At 36.5% G+C, this 13,257-nt stretch overlaps 1 protein-coding gene across 1 annotated transcript in view; it reads right to left on the bottom strand.

Moving 5' to 3' along the window:
- LOC126056877 (neural cell adhesion molecule 1) overlaps positions 1–13,257 on the bottom strand; it is a 293,596-nt gene that overhangs the window by 94,545 nt on the left and 185,794 nt on the right. The gene's annotated exons all lie outside the window — the stretch shown is intronic.

The raw sequence follows: 13,257 nt of genomic DNA, 5'->3' as shown, positions 1-13,257 counted from the left end.
CTAGAATAAATCACCATCTGCCTAGTCTTTTCCCAACTATGTTGGGGACGGCTTCCAGTCTTACTGAATGCAGCTGAGTACTAGTGTTTTACAAGGAGCGACTGCCTATCTAACCTCCTCAACCCAGTTACCTGGGCAACCCAATAATCCTAGGTAAGATAATATATGAAGTTCCATAAAATAAACATATTCTTCTACGCAAGGAAGATGGGTGAATTTTTTAGATCAATCTATGAATGTTTTTTTACAGGATTTTTGTAGCGTTTATGGTGAACTATACGTAGCCCATGGAAAAATGATGGCTTAGGTATATAATGCTAAGTATATTATTCATTTATATTTTATTATACATTTTAAGTAATAAATAAAATATTGTTACGGATTTGGTTGCTTATGGATTATTATTAAAAAAAAAGAAATTACCTTTTTAAATTGGAAAAGTATAAGAAAATATAAAAGTGTAATGTAATGTAAATAAATATTTATGAAAGAAAGTCGTGTTAGTAATATTACTCATAACTAAAAAGTGGCTGAACCGTCTTAGCTGAAAATAAGAGAGGAGGTAGCTTAGGACGTATGATAGTTTTTGGTGAAACCGCGGGCGAAAGCTAGTAAATAACCAGTACAAAAAAATACTGATATCAATTCACGATTTTTTCTTAATTTCATTTATCTAAATTATTTACAAAATTATGAATTCACTTTTAACTAAAAATCTTATCACAAAAATAACAAAAAAATGTCATTGACGAAACGCAAAAATAATAATTGTTTTTCAATATCTGCGGAATAATTATCGCTCGATTCAAATAAAAACTAATTAAAAATAATAAGTCACTTACATAAGTCGGAGGCCGATTTTTTATTACTAAAGTCAGTCTTAGACACATCTTCTCCCTAGGTAAGTGCTTATGGTAATAAGATGTATATACCTAGGTCCATAAAAAGTGTAGCCAATACATAATTATCAATAAGAAGTTTTTTATATCGAGCCATTAAGAAATAATCACTTTGAACTTAAGTAAAAACAATGATCCGTTGCAATTCTACAAATTATTGATGAGATAAAGATTTTAAAACAACTATTAAATTTTATATTTTTCATTCATGTTTTTTGAGGAGATAGGCACTGTGGAGTGATGACTTGCGCAAGACGGCTGACAGGAGCTGGATGCGAGAAGCCGAAAATCGATCTCAGTGGCGTGCACTTGGAGAGGCCTATGTCCAGCAGTGGACTGCGATAGGCTGATAATGATGATGATGATGATGAGGCACTCGTTCCAAGTAAAACACTGGTACACATCTGGCGGGCCAATACCTGTCGGGGGTGCGGAAGAATGCTTTGGCGATACCCATGCCCTCGACTAATGGTAATTGGTGGCAATACTGGGTGAGATTTTAGCCGGTAAGATTCAGGCACACCCCCTCCACCGACCCGACTGAAAAAAAAGCTGCACCCGGTTAGACTGGAAGCCGACCCTAAAATAATTGGGAAAAGGCTTGATGATGGTGAATGTTTTACGAGGAGCTTGCGGCTCGTCGCGGCTCGTCGCGATCGATCACAAGGTTAAGCAATGCTTGGCGCGGTCGGTCCGTGGATGGGTGACCATCCTGTCATGAGGAGTCCCACCGTGTTTCGGAAGATAGTGAAAGTGGTGGGCTGTCCCCCAATGATCGCGGTTGTTATTTGAACATATTATTTGGCAGTCGTTACGTGTAGTCAGAAGCCGGAAAATCTGCCAACCAGTCTGACCAAAGTATGAGTATAAGATTTCTGGGGAAACTGGGTTGAGGAGGTCAGATAAGTAGTCATTCCATGTAAAATATTGGTCTTCAGCTGCAACTGGTTAGACTGGAAGCTAACCCTAACATAGTTAGGAAAAAACTAGGCAGAAGTAACTGTTGAAATTAAATTTTTCTTGAGAGTACCACGTTTCTGAAACCTGAATTGTCTTTCTTGATAAGGAGGATCTCCTGTATCTCCATAAAATAATAGGAAGTTACATAATGAACAAAAACAACGGAACTATAAAACAATTGATTACATAGTCAAGATAACCTATAACACTATAATCTTATGGGTTCATTATTATTTAAAACATGATGTTGTTATGTCGGATCGCTTTACCTAAGTAGAGATAAATTATTTTATATACAAACTATAGACGTGAAAAGACGTGTGGATGTTTGTTGCTCTACTACTCAAAAACTAGAGAATAGATTTTAATGAAACTACTTAACAGAACTTATACATTATCATCCTCCTCTTCTTATCCCAATTTTATTTGTGGTCGGCGCAGCAACTTCTTCCATACTCTTCTATCTGCCGTCTATCACAAGTAGGTAAAATTCTGTCTAACCATGTCGACTTTAACACAATCCATATGACATAAATAGTTACAAATCATCAGAATAACATATGGGCTACTTTTTCCCCGGGTGAGAAAAGCAGTTTTCTTAAAAGGTGTGTCAAAACCGCGCTCGGGAGCTAGTTTTGATTTGAACGAATTTTCATTATCATCCACCTATATCATGTGTGTTTGTCACACTGTCCTTAATGTGTGCTATATCGCTTAGTCTTTTGTTTTACATATAAAATCTACCCATAAAAACATAAAAAGAATGAAAAATAGGGAAACACCTAATATTTTCTAATAATGGTTTTGCACCTAACATCATAATATTTTCTATTTACAACAGTTGCACCATAATAAACAAATATTACAACTATCTACTATTAAACGAAAAACGTGAGAGAAGTTTTGAAACGTGAACTCTTTGATAAGAGAAATAGAACAACACGCGGTCCCCAGCGGAGCCATTAATTATTATAATCATTATCACTTGTTATCTATTGTGTAATAGACATTCGGAGATCATTAAGTCACCACGTGGTTATCTGTGGGACATTAGATAGAGCCCCTGCGGACTGTAGGGTAACTGTTGGTCAACTATAATAGTCGATAGTTTGTGCTTCTTCTTTCGTGTCGATGACATGTCCTATAGTGAGACTACACTTTGTCAGCACAATATGCCGCCACAGCGAGAGCACGGCCGGATGCACTCATTAGGTCCTCCCGCGAGCAAATTTCAGGACACAGTGGACACGCGATGAGGTGGGACATGGTCTGCATAGCAGCCCCGCACTCGCATCCAAGGTCCGCCCCGCCCGTGAAACCCCACCTGGACCCAGTTTGTGCTTCGAACTATAGAAAGAAAGCGGTTGTCTTGTTGTTAATCTTCCTTACAAATAGTTTAGTCAATGGAAAAACCTTTGAAGAGTAATATAATCAAAATGTTTATCCCGCTTTGAAGCAGAATGGAGTGTCAGATGTTTTCTGCGATGGAGAAGTTTTAAAACAACTATTGTGCAGCTATGTAAATGTATGTCTTATCTCAAAAGAAAGAACAAAAGAAGTTTGAACACCATAACGCATATAGCATTTGGATAAAGTATTGATATAAGTTATAAGTCCCCTTGGGACCCAGGTGAAACCATGTGCAACAGCTAGTAATAAAAATAAAACAATCTGCGGTATTTAATGTTTGTTTTCTTCCTTTAGTAAACAAGTTTCTCTAAGGCAGAGGTCCCACTGTCAGCGACAATATCGGCGAGTTCCTCTTTCAAGAAACCCATTACTCATTATACATATCGTGTAGACATTTCGAATTTCTTTTCGAAAAAATGTTCAATCTTGTTTACAGCCCAGTAACCAAATTATCGAAATCATCGCTGATCGTTAATTATAATAGACTTGTGAGAATTGTGTGACTTGTGTGAATCAAGAAGCAAGCGATCATCGCTTAGCGATTTGATTTTAGAAAACTCTTCTTCGCTCATATTATGCATCTCTTGAGAGCTAAAATCGCCGACAGTCTGTTCGTTTCTCGCTAGCAGTCGGACCAAAGCTTTAGTGGTATATTTTTCAGGTTTATTTCGAGGGTTATCGTTCCCAAACCACGAGTAGACTTTTTGACCAGATAATTAGAGAATATTGTTTATAAATATATGTAAGTCTACGTGCTTGCGTACTAAGTAAATAAAAACTAAATACCTACTTAGGTAGTGTAATTTGATAAACTGGATTTCTCATGTGACTTCTTACACGTGGAAAAAGAGGAGTATTAGGTACCTACAGTGGTTTCGCATTCGCAGATTTGGTTGCGCGTAAGAAAACACGGCGGAAATATTTTGTACGATGTACATAAGCTGTTGCTAGTGTGAAAGCAATGTTAAGGCGCGTTTTGAATGCTAGCTGCCGACCGCACTGACAGCGAATACAGGGACTTAGTCGCACATGCTGCTGCCGCTTCGATCCAAAACGGTTTCATGTAAATACATACAAACCAGTAGTGCAGCTGCGGCCGATTTCATGCAGTCGCGGCACACAGGGTCGGCAGTTTCAGTCTTCAGCTACCTTTCAAAACAAACCTTTAGGTTAATTATAAATATGAAACCCGCTTTCCGCTGTCACGACATAATATGAAATCGATTTGACCGATTTAGCTGAAAATTAGAGGGGAGGTAACTTAGACACGGGAGAAGGAGAATAGTTTTTGTCACCATCCGGCTTCGGGACGCGTGTGAAACCGCGGGCGAAAGCTAGTATAAGATAGATCAACATTGAGCTTTTTCTGAGATTAGTAGTTTCTGAAAAAGTACAATAAAAATAAATGTATTTCGTGCATTTTTGTACGGAAGCTAGAATCGTATATAATGAAAGAAAACACTACAGTGATATAATTTGTTTACATAAGTAACAGAATCATGAAAATTGTGTAACGCGAGCCTTATCAATCATTCAACTTGACGCTAATTAGTTTAAAATTAAATACTTTTTATCAAGCCTATTTACTTAATAAGTTCTGCGAAGTTATTTTCAGATAAGCTCAAAATCTATATTTTTTAATGTAAATACTTGTTTTGCGCCTAATTAATATTATTTATAATCTTATTTACAAAGTCTGGATACCTATAAGTTTGTTGTTTATATTCTTATAAAACTGATGAATTTATTTGTTTTCTGACATTAATCTCGTGGAGTATTGCTCCGGTTTAAAACTTTTAATCTAATCCAGGTGCGGTAATTTGTTCCCTCGGGATTCACGGAAAACTACGGGTCCCACCCGTTGGCGTTAATACAAGTAAAATAATACACCCTAAAATGTCGTGGTTGCCTAGTAAGTAAAGCACCAGCTCTCAAGTATGAGTTCGATTTTAGCTCAGGCAAGTACTAATGCAACTTTTATAAGTTGGTATCTAGGTACTTTCTAAGATATCTTGGACACTAATGGCTGATTAAAGGTGAAGGAAAACATCGTGAGAAAATCTGGACTATGAAGTCTGCAATCACCAACCCGCATTGAGCAAACGTGGTGATTAACGCTCAATCCTTCTCCGTGTGAGAGGAAACCTATACCTAGCAGTGAGACTATAGAAAAGGCCGATGATGATGACGAATAAACGTCACAATATTATAAAATTGTTCTCAGGGATTCACGTAATTCCTAGAATAATATTTATTGTGACTCCATATGTTTTCTTATTATTATTTATTCAAAAACATCTTAATGAAAATACCATTTCATAGTGACTGTACGGTTTCTAAAACACTTGTTTGCTCACTGAAAACCCATGAATCACGGTTTGTGAACAAACATACATAGTATTTATCCATCTGAATGAAATATGTAGGGTATCATTTCTTTATTTTGTTTTAAATGATTTCAGGACATACATAAAAAGCATGAAGTAATTATTCTTTAATGCTAGTTTATAATTTAAATCTATATTTCATACTTACTATATTATTAAGCTGAACTGCCTCGTCGGTCTAGCTATCGCAAGTGCGGCTGCTGAGCACGAGGTCTCGGGTTCAATTCCCGGGTCGGGCCGAAATCGCTTTGTGGGTTTCAGAAGACTTTCACAAAGCAGCCCGGAGCCTGGAAGTTGGTGATTGATACACCCGTGCATCGGAGAGCACGTAAATGTCGGTCCTGCGCCTTATCTCTTTCCGGTCGTGTCGGATTGCCGTCCCATCGGGCTATGAGAGTGAAAGAATAGTGAGTGCACCTGTGTCTGCGCAAATGCTTGTGCACTATAAAATGTCCTGCGCAGTTGGCTAATCTCCTTACATGAGATCAATCGCCGTAGCCGATAATCGGCTAGGAGGACATCATTATGAAGCTAAAAGACTTTGTTTCTTTTTGCTTGAACGCAGTAATCTCGATTGGGAAAAAACCCATTCATATATTTTTGAAGTACCTACTCCTTTTAATTTGAGTGCTTGTAGGTAGTAGTTTTGCAATATTGTACCAGTTTTACGTAGGGTTATCATGTTGCCCAGGTTATTGGGTTGAGGAGGTCAGATAGGTAGTCGCTACATGTAAAACACTGGTGTATCCGGATCGGTGTAGACTGGCAGTCGACCCCAACATAGTTGGGAAAAGGCTAGGCATATGATGATGGCGTTTTGAATCAGTATAAATTTTACCATCTATAACCTAACTAGAATAAAACTTATTTATGTTTTTGACCTTCGTAAGTGCTTGTTAATTCAAAAAATTTAATGTTTTGATTTTGACTTATCACGTGAATTTTGACCAGATTGGCAGAAACGTGGATATTATTCAAAAAGTCATTGGCCTTTTTTCAAGTAAAAAAAAACATTATGATATAATTTTATAAACAGAATAAATAAGCTTACGAACTAAAAAGATCTGCACGATTATATTTGCTTACTATGTGGGTCAGCTGGAGTTCTGTTTGTCAGCAATTTTTGTTTCTAGCCTACAGAATTTGTAATCTTCATGACAGAATATTGCACTTTCATAAGTGCATAGTGATAATATAAATTCATCCTTACTAATAATATATAAAATGCAAAAGGGGAATGCTGTTCGTCTATCTGTTTACTCGTCATTCAGACAAAATAAATACTGAACCGATTTAAATGATAAGTACACAGAAGTTAAGAGAGACGTACGTAGTGTTGTACGGGAAAACGGTAGTCAGGCATAAATTATTAACCTTATGATTGATAGACCCGTGCAACTAATATTTACCCACAAGCTCCTTCTATCTACGTAATATCATCATCCTCCGAGCCTTTTTCCCAACCATATTGGGGTCGGCGTCCAGTCTAACCGGATTCAGCTGAGTACCAGTGCTTAACAAGGAGCGACTGCCCTATCTGACCTCCTCAACCCAGTTACCCGGGCAACCCGATACCCCTTGGTTATACTGGTGTGGAAAAATATCTACAATACAACACGTTTTGAGGATAATAAAATAGTGATGCTATTATGCAAATAGTCTTATAGAAAAAGGGAAATAACATTTATTACTATAAAGGAAAACCACAAGAAAACTAAATGGTCTCACCATGACGACCATAGACAAAACTACATTCGTTTGATATGTTTTTTATGGTAATAATTTATGTGTCACCCGCTTCCGCCCGCGGTTTTAACCTCATGCCTAGAGAACTGCTTTCTGCACCTGCTTAAAAAATAGCCTGTCTCGATAATTTTATTTATTTATTATTTACTGAAAACCCTATATCATCATAAACTCTTGGAAGTGTATCCTCAACCCAAACCATTCAGGAGAGAGGATAAGTGCTACCCTCTTCTTCAAACCATAGACAGCTTGTATCTAATCGGCTCTATGATTCCTGATATTAGCACGTTAAAAAAAAATCCTCATCTACAATTCTCAAGCAAGCTACATCACTTAACACAGAACTAATCTCCTCAAAGCACTGAACTGGCGAGAATCCCCTTTTAAAGTTGTAGAAAATTATCACACGTCCTTAGACATTTCCATTTTTACAACCGACTTGTCACATTTGAATAGACGATACAATAAAACTATTCGACCAATTTAAAAGAAATCTTTTGTTTTCGAATTGTGAATTCAAAAAGATGAAAATGTCATATATGTTTTTTTTAATAATCGCAATAGGTTAGCAAACGACAGAACTGAAAAGGCAGCCTTTCGTAATATTAGTTGATTCTAGCAAAACTAAAAACTAAACTCAAACAAATCGCCCGCGTAGAGTTCGGTTAAATCGCGTTTCCAAGAGAATTCTTCAAAAGTCCGGAATAAAAACTATCCTATGTTCTTTCTATAGATCCACTCTATCTCTGTACCAAATTTTATTCAAATCAGTTCAGTGGTTTAGACGTGAAAGCATAACAAACAGACAGACATACAGAGTTACTTTCGCATTTATAATATTAGTAGGAATACAATACGATAATATAATACCTATATACAGATAAGAACAACGCACGAAATTTCAAATAAACACCAAATAAATATTATGTCTCACATAAAACCGATCAACAAACTTCTAAAATGATTCACTACCCAAATATTTCAATAGCAGACAGAATACTTACGTTTTTTACCGAATCGTCACGCATAGACGGTTTGTAGACAAATAGATTAAAGTTAACTATACCGTGACAATAACCACGAGGTGTTATATTGTAATAATATTATGAGAATATTCGAGAATTCTTAAAGCTGGTGAACCGCGAAATTCGTTTAATGTCAAGTTCAATTTTGTTTATGTATTTCATTGGAACAGCTGAACGGTTCCATCGACCTGGGGCTTGATTCTGTTAATTTTAAAGCAACATACGATTGATATCCAACTAAGATTCAATCATGACTCAATTACGAGAAGCGTATGTGGCATTCCCGCTATTTTTTATCCTGTGGAATGAATCATGTCTGCAAATGATTTACGATTGCTATATGATTGTAGAGCAGACTACCCTATAGACCAAATGGCAGACCGATGGCAAACCAATGATATGTCATTGAAATACGATTGGTCTTATATTAGTAGTAGAATGCCCGCTAAGGTTAAAACTACTATTGAGATTCAATTGTTATCTAATTGTCACATTATTTACTTAGCAGAATCAAGCCCCTGGTAAAGCAGTGCTTGGTTCAGATAGGTGACTATTTTATCCCGATGTGTAAGTCCGTGTTTCGCTATGCACGTTTAAGTGAGACCAGGCTGTCATCTGAACATCTTTATCAGTCGTTACGGGTAGTTAGAACACAGAAAGTCTGACAACCAGTCTTGTCAATGGGTATCAATAAACAGCGTGATACTCGATACAAAATCGTTAATGAGAATCAAGTTTATGAGAAAGATTCGGATGTAGCTAGAGAATTTAATACCTTCTTTTCTAATATTGCAATAAAGACCACTAGCGACTTAGACTCCTCTACCACCAACGCCGAAAAATTTTTACGAAGTAGTGTTAGCCAATGTGAAGCCACATTTACTTTTAGTTATATTACACCTCATGATATAGTTAGAACCTTCAAGTCATTAAATTCAAAAAAGACAGGTGACTTGTGGGGTATCTCTGTAAAAGTTATAGACTGTATTATTGACGATATTGCACCCTATTTGGCTAGTATATTTAATGAGTGTATTGACTCAGGTACCTTTCCCGAACTTATGAAATACAGTAAGGTTATACCACTCTTTAAATCAGGGAGCAAGAATGACCTAGGCAACTTTAGGCCGATTTCAATTTTACCCGCGTTAAGCAAAATTTATGAAAAAATCATTTTAAATCAGCTACTGCGTCATTTCAATTTACATAATATTTTACATGCGGAACAATATGGTTTCACTAAGGGTCGCTCAACAACGGATGCCGGAGTTGCTCTACTGAAGCACATTTATACCGCGTGGGAGAAGTCGCAGAATGCAATTGGGGTGTTTGTGATCTTTCTAAGGCGTTTGACTGCGTCCAACATGAAACGCTTACCCAGAAGCTTAAGTACTATGGCATTAGAGATAGCGCACTTAGTGTTATTAGCTCATATTTAAGCGGCAGAATGCAATGTGTTGACGTTAATGGTGTCAAATCTTCCAATCTACCCGTTTGTTTGGGCGTACCGCAAGGCTCGATTCTGGGGCCATTTTTGTTTCTTGTGTACATTAATGACTTGCCATATTATTTAAAATCATTGTGTGATGTAGTATTGTTTGCTGATGACACGTCTCTAATTTTTAAAGTTGATAGGAATAGAGTAGATTTTGATGACGTGAATTCGTGTCTGTCGTTAGTAACGCACTGGTTCACAGCCAATAATTTAGTTTTGAATGCGAAGAAAACCAAATGTATTAAATTTGCTTTGCCAAACGTGAAAAATCTCGGCCCCAGTGTAGTTTTAAACAATGAGGAAATTGAAACGGTCCAAGCTACCACTTTTCTAGGAATAACTGTAGACTCCAAAATTCAATGGGGTGAGCATATAACTGGCCTCACGAATAGACTAAGCTCTGCTGCGTACGCTGTCAGAAAGGTAAGAGCTCTCACCGATGTAGCCACGGCGCGTTTAGTGTACTTCAGTTATTTCCACAGTGTTATGTCTTACGGAATTCTTATGTGGGGCAATGCTGCCGACATAGAAAATGTCTTCGTGTTACAGAAGCGTGCTATCCGTGCTATATACCGACTAGGTACTAGAGTCTCCCTAAGGGAAAGGTTTAAGGATATTGGTGTTCTGACTGTGGCGTCTCAATATATTTATGCCAATATAATATATGTAAGGCAAAACATAGAGTTATTTAGTAAAAAGAGTGACGTGCACAATTTCAATACTAGAAATAAACATAAATTAACCGCATCCAACTATCGATTGCATAAAGTGCACGGTTCGTTTGTGGGCCTTTGTATACGCATTTATAATAGAATCCCAGTTCATTTGCTAGAACTAACGGACAGTTCTTTTAAAATCAAAATTAAGGATATTCTGATTAAAAAGGCGTATTATAACATTAATGATTATTTCACAGATACACGCAGATGGCAGCTCTGAAGTGGACAACAAGTGTTTTTCATATATATATATATATTTTGTGACTAATATTGAATTGTATAATTGTAATTTTATTATAATTAAATTGTAATAGACAGCTGTGTTGCTGGGAAGTTTGTTCTTCACCACTTCTTCTTCCCAGCCATAACACTAGGAAGTGGTGAAAGGGGGGCGTTTTGGGGGTGCTGTCATTCTGTATATTTTTGACGTGAAAAAGTGCTAGAATCTAGCCTATTTTCAATAAACGATTTTGACTTTGACTTATCGGGTTGCCCGGTCACTGGATTGAGGAGGTCAGATAGACAGTTGCTTCAAGTAATAGACTGATACTCAGCTGCATCCTGTTAGACTGGAAGCCAGCCCCAACATAGTTGGAAAAAGGCTAAACAGATGATGTCTGTAAAAGAAGAACAAAAGACAATATAAACAAAGTCGCAAGTTAATGTTTGTATGTATGCTATGTTATGAAACTTTTGTAATTATGTTAAAAAACTGTTGAGTCATACAAATTCGTGATTTTATAAAACAGATTTATAAAAACTATCACTTTGTTGTGTTAAGTGTGCACCGAGAATGTGAAATGGGTTCTGTTTAAATTATTATATTTACTTGAATATAAAGTATTACCTAGTAGGTAAATTACTTACGAAAGATATCACGACGCCGTTATGCCAGAAAAAAAATACCTTAATTCTTTATTTTAGACATTTCCATAGTACCTATATTTTTTTTTGATTTGTGGAATACCTATAGCCTTAAGAAGAATTAAAAAAAAACAATTCGTTTTCTTTACGGGTGGCAGCTACTTAATTTTAATACTTGTTTCCGTCGTAACACTTATCAACGATAAAAGTAATCTTTCACAAGCAAAACGAATTGTTTCTTTCTACCTTTCTACTTACACGTATTTCAATGCAACGAACGCAAGCAAACACACCCATACAATGTTTCCGAAATCATGTCATATAACACTAAACATTAAACCGATACCCTAGGATACCTATCATCTTACAAAATGAATTACACCAGCTAGACCACTGAGCATTGCAACAGGCCTGTGGTTAGGACAACTATGCTCAAATATCATATACCTACCTAATATTATAAACCTGTCAATTCACCTCCTTGCTTAATTTTGAGTAATTATTTTCAAAATTAATAATCGTTTATTCAAAGTAGGCTGAAAAACAGCACTTTTCGAACGTCAGAAACGTATGTGTTATTTCTCTTCACTACTTCTTACGTGTTATTTTCCTTCACCACTTCCTATGTGTATGTGTGGAGATCTAAAGGGGAGACCTATGTTCAGCAGTGGACGTCCTTCGGCTGAGATGATGATGATGATGACTTCCTATGTATAACTCTTTGCTCAGCAGCAGAAGACGTTTTTAGGCTGTGACGACGAATTTACAATGCAAAAAAACCGGAGAGATATTAAGCGCAAGACCAACATTTACGTGCCCTTCGACGCAGGAGTGTATCAATCACCAACTTCCAGGCTCCCAGTTATTTTATGGATGTTCTGAGTTATTTTACGAATGAGTCCAACTCAGGAATCGCACCATGACCCCGTGCATAGCAGACGCGCTTCACGACCACTAGAGCAATGGCTACGCTTATTTCCAGGCTAAGGTTAACTTTAATACTTTCTCTGAAATAATTATAAAGTACCTTCCGTTTTCATTGCGAAATAGTTATCTAATTACAAGGAAAGATGATCAAAGTGGAGATCCCATTAACATAATTGGTTGTTACGTTTTCCTTAACGAGAACTGTCAGCGATAGCTCATTGAAATCGTGAATAAATTATAAATTACTGGTAATAGTATCTTGATGATTTGGTGGGCGTAAGAGCAGTATGATTGCTTATTTCAGAGTTAGAAAAAAAGGTACCTTACTGATTTTGAATGTAGTTTTTCTCAAAAATTTCAAGGAATCTTGTATCTGCTATGCTTACCTACATTAGTTCAATTAATGTATATTTACATTTTTATCCGACAGCTGAAAGAATGTAACATTGATCGTATGTAAGTACATATGTATTTCGAGTAATTATTTATTTTCCTCAACTATGTTGGGGTCGGCTTCCAGTCTAAATGGATGCACCTGGGTACCAGTGTTCTACAAGGAGCGACTGCCTATCTGACCTCCTCAATCCATCAATTCAAATAGATTTCTGAAATGTACTTTAAAATTCATATTTTCTTTGCAATGATAAATAAGTTACAATGTAACTGTATTTTTATTATTGACGTACAATTTGACCCAGTTCTTAACAAAATGCTGAAATAACAGTTTTACTCGAATAATTTCGAAACTGAAAATAGCCTATGTTTAATTAATAAACAATTGTTAAGATTTGATGATTATTTAATACTATGAAACCAAAAAAGGAC

Source organism: Helicoverpa armigera, chromosome 28, assembly GCF_030705265.1.
Source record: "Helicoverpa armigera isolate CAAS_96S chromosome 28, ASM3070526v1, whole genome shotgun sequence".
In the NCBI taxonomy this organism is placed as follows: domain Eukaryota; kingdom Metazoa; phylum Arthropoda; class Insecta; order Lepidoptera; family Noctuidae; genus Helicoverpa; species Helicoverpa armigera.
The sequence above is the reverse complement of the archived record's forward strand: the minus strand, read 5'-3'. Positions and strand labels throughout refer to the sequence as shown.